Source organism: Ascaphus truei, chromosome 19 (genome assembly GCF_040206685.1).
Source record: "Ascaphus truei isolate aAscTru1 chromosome 19, aAscTru1.hap1, whole genome shotgun sequence".
Lineage (NCBI taxonomy): Eukaryota > Metazoa > Chordata > Amphibia > Anura > Ascaphidae > Ascaphus > Ascaphus truei.
This window is the reverse complement of record NC_134501.1, coordinates 19024700-19038937: the sequence shown is the minus strand read 5'-3', so window position 1 is coordinate 19038937 and position 14238 is coordinate 19024700.

The window sequence follows — 14238 nt, the reverse complement described above, 5'->3', positions numbered from 1 at the left end:
AAGTGGTACTGGTCAAAGTTAGGACTACATCACTGTGACAGCCCAAATGGGTATCAGCTACAGCAACAGCAGCACCTCCATCATCATCATTCTCTCTGTCTAATGGGGTAGAAAGAGATCGTTCCCAGGCCAGCTGCTTTATGTATTGCTGGCTTCACTAAGGAGCATACTGGAGTTAATCTCTTGTATGAGATAGGGAGAGGAGAGACTTATCTTACTCTAGCACATTGGAAAATCCTTGCAGTTTTGAGTGAACTACTGAAACTATTTTAAATAGCAAGACGGGAAGTGAGTTCAGACAGCGCTCGCTTGAATCTGGTCCTTTCCCTCATTAAACTTCTGGAAAAATAGAAGGATTACATGAAAAATGTAGGTTCTAGATACCGTTGGCCATAGTTTGTGTACTATATCCGACAACAGTCCGATCGTCTGCTTTGGTGGATAACGGATAAATCCCTAAATCAGAAAAAAATACCCTGCATTCATTTTTGTTCATAACACCAAATATTATCACTAATTGAATGACCTTTAGTGAATTTACTGTAGTTCATAGTATTAGTGGCAGTGTAATAATCAACACACGGAATTTCGGCTCTTCAATGCATTGAAGAACCTTCCCACACCGAGGAACCAGATGTGCCATAGACGTGCATCTCTTGGGCGCCTGCTTGTTGATTTAGGAATGCCTAGGTTACTTCCCTGGGCTGAAGAAAAGTTCAGCTCTATTTAAACAAATGCAACTACTGTAAAACCTTCTCTAGCCCGGGATACACATCACCCCTGAATATGGAGTGGGGGTCGAGGAGTAATCACTGAGGCGCCCACAGCTATCAGGGGGCTTCAGCATGTTTTTTTTCCTCTTCTAATATTTCCTTCCATTTCTGTAAAATGTGTTCACAGAGCTTCCTGCAAATCTCACTAGTCTCATTTCTATGTAAAATCCAATTCCAATTCTTTCAAGGGGTGATGATAATTCCAATTGGACAATCTTTTTTATACTGGAATAGACTCTATACTGAAGCTAAGGTTCGCTGATTGAAAGAGACAGAACTGTGGAAGATTACATTGCTAAACACTAATCCTGTACTGTTCCTTTATACCAATGCAAAATAACTATATTGCTTGAAAATGAATTGTAGCCAATTGCTTCTAGATTATACATTTTCAAGAACAGAAGTACAGTTACATTAACTCCTATAGTGCTGGGAGAGCCCATATCAATCAGTGCTTGTCATAAAATGTATTGGTCTTCCCACCAGCTTACTGACAAGGGCAACCTTTGCCATTTACTGTACACTTATAAAGCAGTAAAGGGATTAAACATTAGAGAAGAATTGTTACTAAGCTCTGGGTTAAAATTGCCACGTGAAAGTATATAGAGATTTCATGAATGTGAATGAATCTTCTGCAAGGATATCATCTATAATATTTGCAAATGTATTTAAGCAAGCTTATTTACGATATATATATATATATATATATATATATATATATATATATATATATATATATTATACATTTTAAGTTATGGTGGGTGAAAAAGGCGACAGAAAACCTCCACTGTTAGCATATAACCAATAAAGAATATCACTTGTGAGCATATTCACATGTCTTAGACTAGACAGGTCTGCAACCCTCCGTTTCAACCATTATCGCCTCGCATATAGTGCTCCCACTGCAGCAAGGGATTCTGGGAAATGACCTGCAAATGAGCACACAATGTGTCACCTTTTGCCTGGAATATCCATTCACATGGAGCCCATATATATATATATGGGCTCCATGTGAATATATATACATATAGAGGCACTGTGGGCTCTTTACCAATTTATATTTACATACATACATACTACACACAAACACATACATACACACTCTTACATCACTAACATTCAGGGACTATTTAACACCTCACATCATAAATCATATACTACACAGGGGTGGGGAGTATATGGTTTTAGTCACAGATAACATTCCTACAGTATATGCACTGTTTTTAAGTTTAACTTTGCTTGCTTTATTCAATGTACCATCGCCGGAAGAGATCAGTGTATCTCGAAAACTCGCACAAATAAAAGCATTTTGTTAGCCACAGAACGGTATTGTCTATTCATATATATATATATATATATATATATATATATATAATACTGAGTTAAGATATGGTGAGTAAAAAGTGACAAACACACAAATATGCAAATACAACTGTATGCTCATCTGCATGTCTTAGGCAGGTCTGCAACCCCGCCTTTCCCCATTATCACCCAGCATACAGCACTTCCACTGCAGCAAGGGACTCTGGGAAATGACATGCAAATGAGCACACAGTGTCACTTTTTGCCTCAAAAACCATTTTTAACATGGTTCCCTATAGGCTTAAGCTTGCTGCATGGTCACTTTTTTTACTCACCATAACTTAACTCATAACTTAACTAATTATGGTTTAGCCTATCCCATAGCCTCTTTGCATACCCAGTTAAAATCAACCCCACACTGATGAGACCCATTAAGGTCGAAACAGCTGTCTGTGGGTGGTTTTCTGGGTATGCACCTTAACCCTGGCTGTGCTCAAAGCTGTGACCATGCAGCAAGCTTAAGCCTATAGGGAACCATGTTAAAAATGGTTTTTGAGGCAAAAAGTGACACTATGTGCTCATTTGCATGTCATTTCCCAGAATCCCTTGCTGCAGTGGAAGTGCTGTATGCTGGGTGATAATGGGGAAAGGCGGGGTTGCAGACCTGCCTAAGACATGCAGATGAGCATACAGTTGTATTTGCATATATATATATATATATATATATATATATATATATATATAAATATAATGTTACCAGTATAGGGACTGCCAACATGCAAAATGACATGTGACAATATTTACATTTTGCATGAACAGTTTTGACACCACAAAGCTCTGCAATTCTAAACACAAAGTTTCCATGAAAAGCTCTTTTCAGCTTCTAAAAGGAGCAAGATTTGAGGGGAGTTCACATACTGAGAAACTTATGTAAGTCGCCAGGTTGTAAAAAATAAAAATAAAATAAAAATGTTTTTCTTCTGAAAAATCCAATGGCAAATATTTCCCCGATATTGCCGCAGATGTACAGAGTTCGATACCTCATTCTCTCACCCTGACCCTTATACATTGTGGCATGAAGCTGCTAACGCACAGTTGACAACATTGGAATGTACAGTAAGTGAATGTCAAGTGACACATTATTAACTGTTCATTAATGGCTTATCACTTTTGATTCGAGGGAATAGCCATTTAGTGCTCTCGTTTCCTGAATTAATTAGACATAGGGTGGCCAACTCCAGTCCTCATGGGCCACCAGGATTTCAGGATATCCCTGCTTCAGCATAGGTGGTGCAGTCATAGTGCATTGATCTACCTGTGCTGAAGCAGGGATATCCTGATAACCTGACCTGTTGGTGGCCCTCGAGGGTTGGAGTTGACCGCCCCTGAATTAGGCGGTCTTGCGACTGATACTGACACTTCGCATTGGTCAGAAAATCAAATATATTTTCAATCTGGCACAAAAAAAAATGAATTAAAAGCATCACACTATTTGTTTAACAGAAAATGAAGAACTGTACAAAATCATGCAGGCGGTATCTTTAAAAACCCAGTCAGATCTCTGCTGCTGTGTTATAAAGGCATCCGACTGGGCCATTAGCATACTGTCTGACGACCCCCCGACAATCATCCTACTGGGCTTATTTGCATCTAAAACTTTGAAGAACTTCTCAAAGTAATGTTTTACTACTGAGATTATAGAAGAGTCTTGACACATCCTATTCCTAATTGGCCTTATACTTTTGTCATGGTTATAATGATGTATTTCCATGTAATGATGCTGCTGTACTTTGAGTAGAGCATCAGTACAAAGACAAGCTGTATAGACATAAATGGAAATAATATAATCACTTTATTTCATATAGCACTTTTCTCCCAGACTCAAAGTGCTTCACAATTACAGTATAGTGCATGGTACATAGGATTGTTACAGACACAGTCCCTGCCTAGAAGAGTATACAATGTATGTTTTTGGTGCCAGAAGCACAGGGAGAAAAAGTGACTAGCCCAAGGTCACCAGGTGCTGACACCAGGAATTTAACTAGATTCCCCTGATTCACACTCAATGTCATTGTTTAGAGCCAGTAGCTTTACTCACTGCTCCTTCTCCCTGAGAATATGAGGTTGGAGTCCTCCCTGTCAATGGAGACTTTTCCTTCGCCTGCTCCTTTAACAAGAAATGCAGAGTTCAGGCATTTTTAATGTACAGTCTAGACATGACCGAGGGGAACTAATTGTTCTACACTTTTCAATGAACCATTTTGTCAAATGAGTTACATGGAACATGCATTTATCCTAACAGGAGTTTAATGTTATTAGCTATCTCACTTAAACGCTGAATTGAAAGAATGATAAGTGTAACCAGAGCAGACTTTACCCATCAGCATATGCAATTCACAATACCCTATTTTTAATTAAAATGCTTCGCAAATTCACATTATCTTCAGTGGTCAGCCCGGGAAAAAAATTCAACATCAAAGTTATATGAACTATTCTTATTCTGTTATAATCGTTCTGATTCCAGAGCAAATAAATGCCTTTCGGATCTCTCTGGCAAAACATACTGGTGTGAAAGTCTCGTCCATGTAAATTGATGGCGCGTGTGTAACTTTCTTTCCATTGCCCCAAACCAGCAGCCACCCAATTGATTTCTCAGGCTGGGTTCCAGTGAAATGTCTCAGGCATGTGTTAAATAACGCTGGAGCTCGGAGCATCCTTTGGAGAAATGGCTCTGGCTTAAAGCCAAATTTGACCACAACAAGTGGCTATTTATTCTATTGGGATCACTCTTCCCTGATAATAACTATTGTCTATATAATGTATAATAAATGGCTTCATTAAACCCTTCTTCCAGGACAGATGTGAAAACAGCCTATACCATTTATGGATAAAGGGCCATGCTTGCTAAGCGATGCTATTCCATAACACATCTTACAGCGCAGAAGGAGGACACCTTGTGACCCATTCACTTGAAAGCTGTAGGGTGTGTCCCTGGAGAGGAAGGCGTCTTCTGGAGCAGCACCACTTAGTTAATATGGGCCAATATGTTTGAGATAAATAGCAGAATAAAATCTATCATAAGAAAAATGTTGTAATCAATCTTGCACACAGCAGATCATAAAAAAATATATATATTTGGTAACAAGATAGTTTACTTTTCTTGCTGGATGAGGTTTCCTGTACATTCATTTTCATTAGCGCTGCTTGTTACAGATAACTGAAATGATGCAATTTGAAGCAATCCATCCCGTTTTATCTGTCGAATCCTCACAAAGGAGCACAAGCGAAGAGAAATGTGACTTCTTCCCATTCTGCTGGGCTTAGCGCTGGGATAGAAAGGACACACGCATCATTAGGAATTCATTTCATTGAAGATCCAACAGATTCCCTTAATAAATATGTCATGCTTACTCACATACAAATGATTATCATTCTAAGAATATATTCAAGTGTCACGCCACGGATGATAATTATAGCTTCATTATTACCATGCTGCTAATTATGCCCTTTATTGCCCTTCCTTCTGTTACTGTAGATTATTTCACAATGGTTGAAGGGTGTTATTCATTTTAAATAATAGATTAAAAGCCTCAGCATGCAAGGTACAAGTTTTCTGCTATCTGTGCTCCTGACTAAAGACGGCGCACATTTGTTTCCGCGAATTTGGATCCGCAGCGGTTCGGACGGTTCCTTTGGTCCATGGATTTCAGCGGATCAATCTCAAAAAGGGCAATTCGCGTTTAGCGGATTTTATTATTATTATCATTATTATTATTACTAATACACTCTGCGAATTCAGCAATCCGTTGGGGAATTCTTAAGAAATCCGCCAACGAGTTGCTGCGTCCTCGGATTGAATTCTACAAATCCATCCATGGGTTGAATCCAACGGCGGTTTTTGATGAATCCGTGCGGATTGAAACCCGCCCAAATCTGTTTGCGGATTTTACGCTACAAAACGGATTTTGGGGGTAACATCCGCTGTAAATCCAGGAAACATATTTGGGCGGATTCGCCCATCGCTACTCCAAAATCCCAATATTTTTTAGAATCTCAGAATGAGTAACTATGTGTAACTAGTTGTCCCTAAACTAAAAGAAATGTGTAGTTCCAGGTAATATCGGCAGAGCACACGTTGTGTTCATTCCTTGCTCACTAATACACCCCGCTGGCATGTTATGGATGTCTGACTGCAATGTGCGTCACAACCGCAGCTACAGATGTAGAAAGACTTACTGTCTTAGGTGCCGCAGTCATGTGACCACAACGGTTGCTGCACCAAAGTATTAATGTTGTGGGAGGTCCCTTTAAGAAGCATGGACCCCTGGCAGCTCCATTGCGGAAGACACTGTCCCAGGCACTGCAGACTTGTTTGTCCTGGGAGCCGGGGTGCAGAGTATTGCTACATCTGTATATTTGAACGTCCAGCAGAAGTGCAGCAGGCTCAGATTTAGAATAAAAGGTATTATCAAAGTTTTAAATGTATTTATAATACGCTCTATAACAGGGCTGCTCAATTCCAGTCCTCCAGACCCCCCCAACACGTCAGGTTTTAAGGATATCCCTGCTTCAGCACAGGTGGCTCAATCCGTGGCTCGATCTTCTGAGCCATGGATTGAGCCACCTGTGCTGAAGGTGGGATATCCTTAAAACCTGACCTTTTGGGGTGGGGTCTTGCGGAACTGGCGTTGAGTACGCCTACTCTATAATCAGGTTTGTATTCAAGACATAGCGTGATATTTTTATATTCATTATTTTAAAGCAATTACCAGACCCAGAATAACAAATACAGGCATACCCCGCATTAACGTACGCAATGGGACCGGAGCATGTATGTAAAGTGAAAATGTACTTAAAGTGAAGCGCTACCTTTTTCCCACTTATTGATGCATGTACTGTACTGCAATCATTATATACGTGCATAACTGATGTAAATAAAGCATTTGTAACGAGCTCTATAGTCTCCCCGCTTCGGTATGGGTAGGGAGCCGGTATTGCTGTTCAGGACGTGCTGACAGGCGCATGCGTGAGCTGCCGTTTGCCTGTTGAGTGATGTGTACTTACTCGCGAGTGTACTTAAAGTGAGTGTCCTTAAACCGGGGTATGCCTGTACAGTACTGTTCAGAGATCCCAGGCCCAGCCACAGGAGAAGACCCAATCTCTGAACCACGTAGGTCATTTATTTCCTCCGCTGATTCACTTTGTGAGTCGTTCTCTACTTGTCCAATAACAATGAGAAAAAGAGATTGCGGGTTGGGGTAATGTTTAAAATAATCAGCTACTGTATATTCATGGGTTACCGTGTTCAATGTCTTTGCACATCGTAGAAACACATTATATTTTTATTGATTGGCCAGGGGCCAGGATATAACTCCATCATGATAACAAGGTTTGCTCTCTTCAATATATTTGTAACCAAACCGGAAAAGTTAACAGGATATTTAGCATTTTTTTAATATTAGATGTGACACAGATGACAAACATTTGCAGAGGAAATCCTCACATTCAGAGCGAGAAAGTCACGAAAAGTTGTCACTTGATGATTGAAAAATACAAGTCAAATAAATGTGACTTTTGTTTGCCAACTTGCTCTGCATTAAATATTACAGAACACGACTAGTAAGAAATAACATGGCTTTATATTTTCTCTATCACTGGAACAATGTATTAAATATTCTGTGTTGTAAAAACCAGCAACAACTTTATCAAAGAAAGACATGAAAGTAGCAAGCTTTTCTTTCTCAGATTTCCATACTGTATGTTTATAATATCCATGCAATGTCAATCTGTAATATGAGTTACAGAGCGTTGAGTGGCACCGCAGCTGTCTTTTAATTGTAGCGAGATTTATTGATGCAAAGATCTTTGTGTCACAATGTATGTATATCTTTATTCATATAGCGCCATCCAGGTACATAGTGCTTTACAATACACATTAGATTGTAAGCTCTTCGGGGCAGGGACTCCTTTTCCTAAATGTTATTTATGTCTGAAGCGCTTCCTCCCACTATGCGTTATTTGTATGAATTTTTATTTATATTATGTCACGTGTATTACTGCTGTGAAGCGCTATGTACACTGATGGCGCTACAGTATATAAATAAAGATATACATACATGGGTGACATAACATTATAACACAACGGGAATAAGCACTCCAGACAAAACAATAGGAAGAAGAATCCCTGCCCCTGAAGAGCTTACAATCTAAGTGAGTACAATCTATGTATCAATAGATCTTTGTATCAATAAATCAGTCTACAATTTGTAGACCGCCGGAATACCAACCCTTCTTTACTCATCGCACCATTGGCGGTTCTGTGACCACCAGGACTGTTTTGTTTTTTTAGCAACTGTGGCATCTGACACGTACCGTGAGTACACCATCACTTGGACTATATGAGTTACAAAGCCATGTTGTTTGATCTTATACAGTTATTCTCGAGTTCGAATTGCTGAGAATATAATATTACAGTATCAAATAGTTTTTACAGCTTTAATTCCATGACATGTAGCTACAAGAAATGAAACCTTATTGAGATATGTTAGCTCAGATCTGCGTTATCTGGGCAACACATTTTCCAACCAGCGAGTCCATTTCTGAGGGGGTCATTGATGTGCATTTCCATTTGTAGAATTAAGGTAGCTTTTTTGTTTGTGATAAGCATCCAAAACAGGAACCCTAACGCTTGGAACATTCAGAAAGCTTCACTTAAGATACATTTTGTATAACTTGAGCAGAAATTAACATTAGGGATGTTAGTCCAATCAGAACATTTTCTCGGAGCAGATCTAAAAACATCCCCATCTATTCATAGTTGCGCAACCGAATTACACAAAGCAAGTCAAGCAATTTATAAAAAGGAACTGAAAAACTGATCATGCAAAATGGTACAATGAATAAATAGCACGATCCCAAAAACAAGTTGCTGGGAATAGTACAACGTAGCCTCGATATCCCAATATTTGAGGAGCAGAATAGCTTGTTATTTATTTTTCTGTATTAGTTGCCCTCCTGTCATCAACAATAAATAACACATGAATTTAATAAAAGTACTGAATCCAAAGTCATCTGAAGGTTAGTCAGTCTACAGTCATGCAATTAGAGTACTCTACAGTATGACTCACTCATTTGTCTGGAGTAAAAAAAAGTATCAAGGAATGGAATCAATGTGACTTGTTAGTTAGTGATGTATTAAAAACCTGGGATGCAGCATGATGGCAGATTGCTTTGCGTAAAACTCGGGAGTACAGAATGTATTGGGAAAGCAGCAGCCAATCTGAAACACCATTACAGAAGAACACCTCAAAGAAACAGTTTCAATGTCATATTTTATCATCAATGTATGAAAACCGCCATGATGGCGCAAATGATACAACTTTGAAATCCTACAAAATCTGTCGCCATTATGGAAACGGATCATGGCATATATATCTAATATTGACATATGACTCCGCCATCTGCCCATAATCTCTTGTGACTTTGGCTAAGAACATATTTGTGTTTTTTCTTTCATTTAGAATTTTCGTTGTATACCCCAAGCATTGTTCTCTTCCTTTACCAAATAACCCTGTCCTCCTATGTAACCATGTATTTGAAACCATGTATCTGCCATCGTAACTCTGTGCCCGGGACATACTTGAAAACGAGAGGTAACTCCCGATGTATTACTTCCTGGTAAAACATTTGATAAATAAAATAATAAATAAACTTGCCTCCTTCTCCCGATCCGTTGTGGACATTATGACTCCTTCTTTCTATGCACAGAATCACTAATCTGAAGGGGTCACAGTTTTCATTTCAGTGCAGCAGCACTGCCTTTAATATATTCAATATAAATGCATGTCAGGTTACCATGACTGCTATCATAACTGCATATGAGTAGCTCCGTGGCTGATACTTTACGCATCATACATCGACCTTGACCCCTTGCAGACACACTTACCAGAATACCCTCCTACTCAGGGCCATCTTAACAACATTAGGGGCCCCCGGGCAAAGCAGTGCACGGGGCCCTGCCTACACACCACCAGCCTCCCACGCGCTCACTAGCAGCAGCAGGCACTTGAAGTGCTGCACTGCTAGGCTGCGAGTGGTTGTGACGCGAGACGGGGTTCTACTTGCGGGCGGGGGAGAGCGAGCGGAGCCGGGGTGTCGGGCGGGGGGAGAGCGAGCGGAGCCGGGGTGCCAGGTGGGGGGAGAGCGAGCCGGGGTGCCGGGCGCCGTGGTGGGGGGAGAGCAAACCCTCCTAGCTAGACTTAGAATGGTGGGCACGCATGGGCCGGGCGCGTGGGGCCCCCCTATGTTGTGGGGCCCCCGAGCAACTGCCCAGAGTGCCCATACGTTAAGACCGCCCTGCTCCTACTGTCTCTGTACGTTCTTCCTAGTTACAGTACCAATTAGACTGTAAGCTGTTTGGGGCAGGGACTCCTTTTCCTAATAGTTACTTGTATGTCTGAAGCACTTCTTCCCTTTATGTGTTATTTGTATTATTTGTTATTTATATGATTATCACACGTATTACTGCTGTGATGCGCTATGTACATTAATGGCGCTATATAAATAAGACATACATACATACATACATACAACTGATAGCTTTCAGTGACATTAAAGATATAAGGAAAAAGCCATGGTTAAGAGTAGTTATAATAAAGGGATCTAGCTATGAAGGGGTTAAATGAAGAAGAAATGTATGACAAATAATTGTGCTTATATGATGGAAAAGGGAAGTATGAGTATGCCCTGGTTATAATGTCTGTACTGCACATGCTCTCTAACATTAGTCTTCCCATTACTGAGGTCATTGACTCATTGCAACCTGGAAGTTCCTCACCATCTTTTTGTCAAGTGGGAACTGCAATACTGTAGGTTTCAGCCCCCTTGGAAGAGGAAGTGTTAACAGGAGAAGGACAGTTATGGTGAATTATATTTAGAGTTCTCTATTCACACAGATTGTAACACTGTGGTATACAAACACGGGTTCATAGTTCAACTCAGGTGCTAGAAATGCAGTAAAAGCTTGAGATGTATCTTCCATCTGAAAAGTTCCATTTCGTACCATGTCATTATTCTTCTGAAGTGTTACTGCGGCTGCAATCAGATGTGTCAAAACATCTTAATAAACCCCATATGATATTCCGTAGCTAGAAGCAATTATTGGCTACTTATAATTCAAAAGTGAGAACATTTATGCTAGAAATACTGCTAATTGCTACTCAGCTAAAAGTTTATTGATTTAAAGCATTTATATAATTCCTTCTCCCAAAAGTTTTAAAACCTCTTTACAATAATTAGCAGCAAGTAAGCAATGTAACACCAATACATATATATAATATATATATATATATATATAACCTGACCTCCAGTTCTCACAGACCTACAATACGTCGGCTACCCTACAAGAAGGAGTTAATAAATGATGTCCCTGTGGGGCTACAGCTTATTATTATTAGTTCCTCGCAAAAAAAGAAATATCCTAAGGGAACTTGTGTACTGTATCTCTACTCACCTCCCTCCATGATTCACAGAGTGATTATCACTCCAAGTGCTAGCTGTCCAAACGCAAGTCCATCCTCTATCAGAGTTGGTCCATTCTAGCAGAGTTGGCATGGCACGATGTTGAACCTCCAAGCAACAACATGTACTGTATATTGGGAACACAGCTTATTTACTTGTTGATTGTCAAAGAAATGATAGCTGTATTTAGAGAACTGTGGTCTCAACTGATCCGAGGATTAGACATCGAGACTCACTCAACTCTGTAAGGCCATTTAACTTTGCGCTAACCTCAGTTAATGTAACATTATTGGTCAAGTTGTTGCCCAGGAGGGGCCAACTCCAGTCCTCAAGGGCCACCAAACAGATCAGGTTTAAAGGATAGCCCTGCTTCAGCACAGGTGTCTCAATCAGTGGCTTAGTCTTTGACTGAGCCACTGATCGAGCCATCGGTGCTGAAGCATGGATAGCCTTATAAACTGGCCTGTTGGTGGCCCTTGAGGACTGGAGTTGGCCACTCCTGTTGTAGTCACTAAAGAAAGTAACTCAGTGTTAACTTATGTTAATATCATGTTAAAAGCCTAGCATTATAAAGAAAGATCATTAGGGAAAATGATATGCAAATTATATGCAAACGGACCGCTCACAAAGGAATACTCTACTTCCGAAGTCTTCATGTTATTTGACCTAATTTTAGCTAATATGGGCCCAGCAAGACTAAGGGATACTTAAAGACTGTTTCAAATGAACTCATCCTTGTGGCAGCACTAAATAGTGTTTTGTATGAACACTTCCAGAAATAGATCTGTTGTATGCTACTGCAGGACCAGATTTCCTATGTGTACAGAGACTCTGCAATGGTCAGCTGTATCAAATACACCTTCAATACATTATAACCATTATCCATTATTGGCCAACGCAGGCTATGTTACAATGACTAGCACAAAGCATGACGTGGAGTGGTCAGTCTGCAATTGGTTACCCAAAATGGAAAATCCAAGGTATGATCATTTTCAAGGTTACCAATAACGAGTCCAACCAACTGGAGCAGGTAAATCAATCACATCTGTTCCAAAGAGGGTGGCACTTCAAAAGAGATATTACTCAGGAATTGCATATCAGTGTCACAGTGTTCAGTGTGTTCTGATGAGCAGGATAAAGTCCAGGAATGTTAGAATGTACACGTACATAGATACATCACATTCATACAGTGGACTGAAAACATACGGAGAGAATGAAGCATTGACCTTCGACTTTAGTGAATAATATGAATTACATTTTGCTGCTTCAAGCCCTACAAACATTGTGTAAATAGCTTGGCTAATGCATTCCCTTTCATGTGTTGGGTATCACTAGAGATGTGCAAAGTCTTTTTGTGCATTTTTCTTTCAAACATTTTGCATTTTTGTTAAATATGTATAAAAACTCACGTTGCTCATCATTTTGCCAATGCTGCCAGAATTTCAAGAGAAGTTTTCCAATTGCTCTCTGACTATTAATGCATTCCAAAAAAAATGTTTGCAACGCCTTACAATTATTTTTACATTTTTTTTCATGAAAAAAATATGCACATTTTGCCTGTTTCACAAACTTCAAAAAAAATGTGGGACATCTCTAGGTACCATGTTACTGTGTTGAATTTACAGAGAAATGTTTTGATCTAAACTGGCATCAGTGCTTTGACCGTGACGTACAGATATATTTGTCACTAATTCCTCGGATATAATAGGCGGACGATGGAGCACATGGCATCGCACGCGCCTGTAGTTTGAGCGATCCTTTAGGAATTCTGTGACGTGCACGAAAGGGAGGCGTGGCTGAGATGTCACGAAGCTGGTTCGCCCTCATTGGCTGAACCGTGCACGTGCCCCGGCTGTGGCGCGACCAAATCAAAATCTTTTGGCGGCTGAAAAATCTGCCGCTCCTTCGCTCTTCCTTGCGTACGCGCTCCCGCGCACTATGCCAGCCCCATAGATCTCCTGCATTTTGTTAGCCCAATGGGAGAAAAGGAATAAATGGAGTTCCTTCTGTGGATCTAGGCCTATGACTTTTAAACATATACAGTTTTGCCTTAATTCACCTGAAAATCAGACTGCAGCATTCTTCCATTCCGTGTTTATCGTTGGCTTCTGCCTTATTTGTCCAACTCAGTTTAATATTTCCATTTGTTTTCTTGGCCTTACCCGGTACTGGATATACATTACCAGCAAGACAAATTCATCCAGGATCGCATGAACCCTCATATCTTCTTGAGCCAGTTAGAGCCCTTCAATTATGGATTATTTTTCTGCTGGATTCCATATTTTGTATTTACACCTAAAAGGAATGGTATTCACAATGCTGTACATACAAAGTCCTTGCCCTGCAGAGATAACAATCTACTTTTTAGTGCCTGGGGCATAGGGACAAACAGTGACTTGCCCAAGGTCATAAGGAGCTGACACTGAGATTTGAACCAGGTCCCCTGCTTCATACTCAGTTTTGTTGTTATCCGTCAGTCTCTTTACTCACTGAGCCGCTCCTTTGGCCCAAACCACCCACAGTCATGCCAAAGTCAGTTCGAGGATATGGCAAACCAAACTGTTGGACCTATCCAAAAGAAGGCAGGCTCTCACCCTTGGGCATAGTTTACTATGCAGTGGGCGAGGGATCTGTTTAAGGGCTT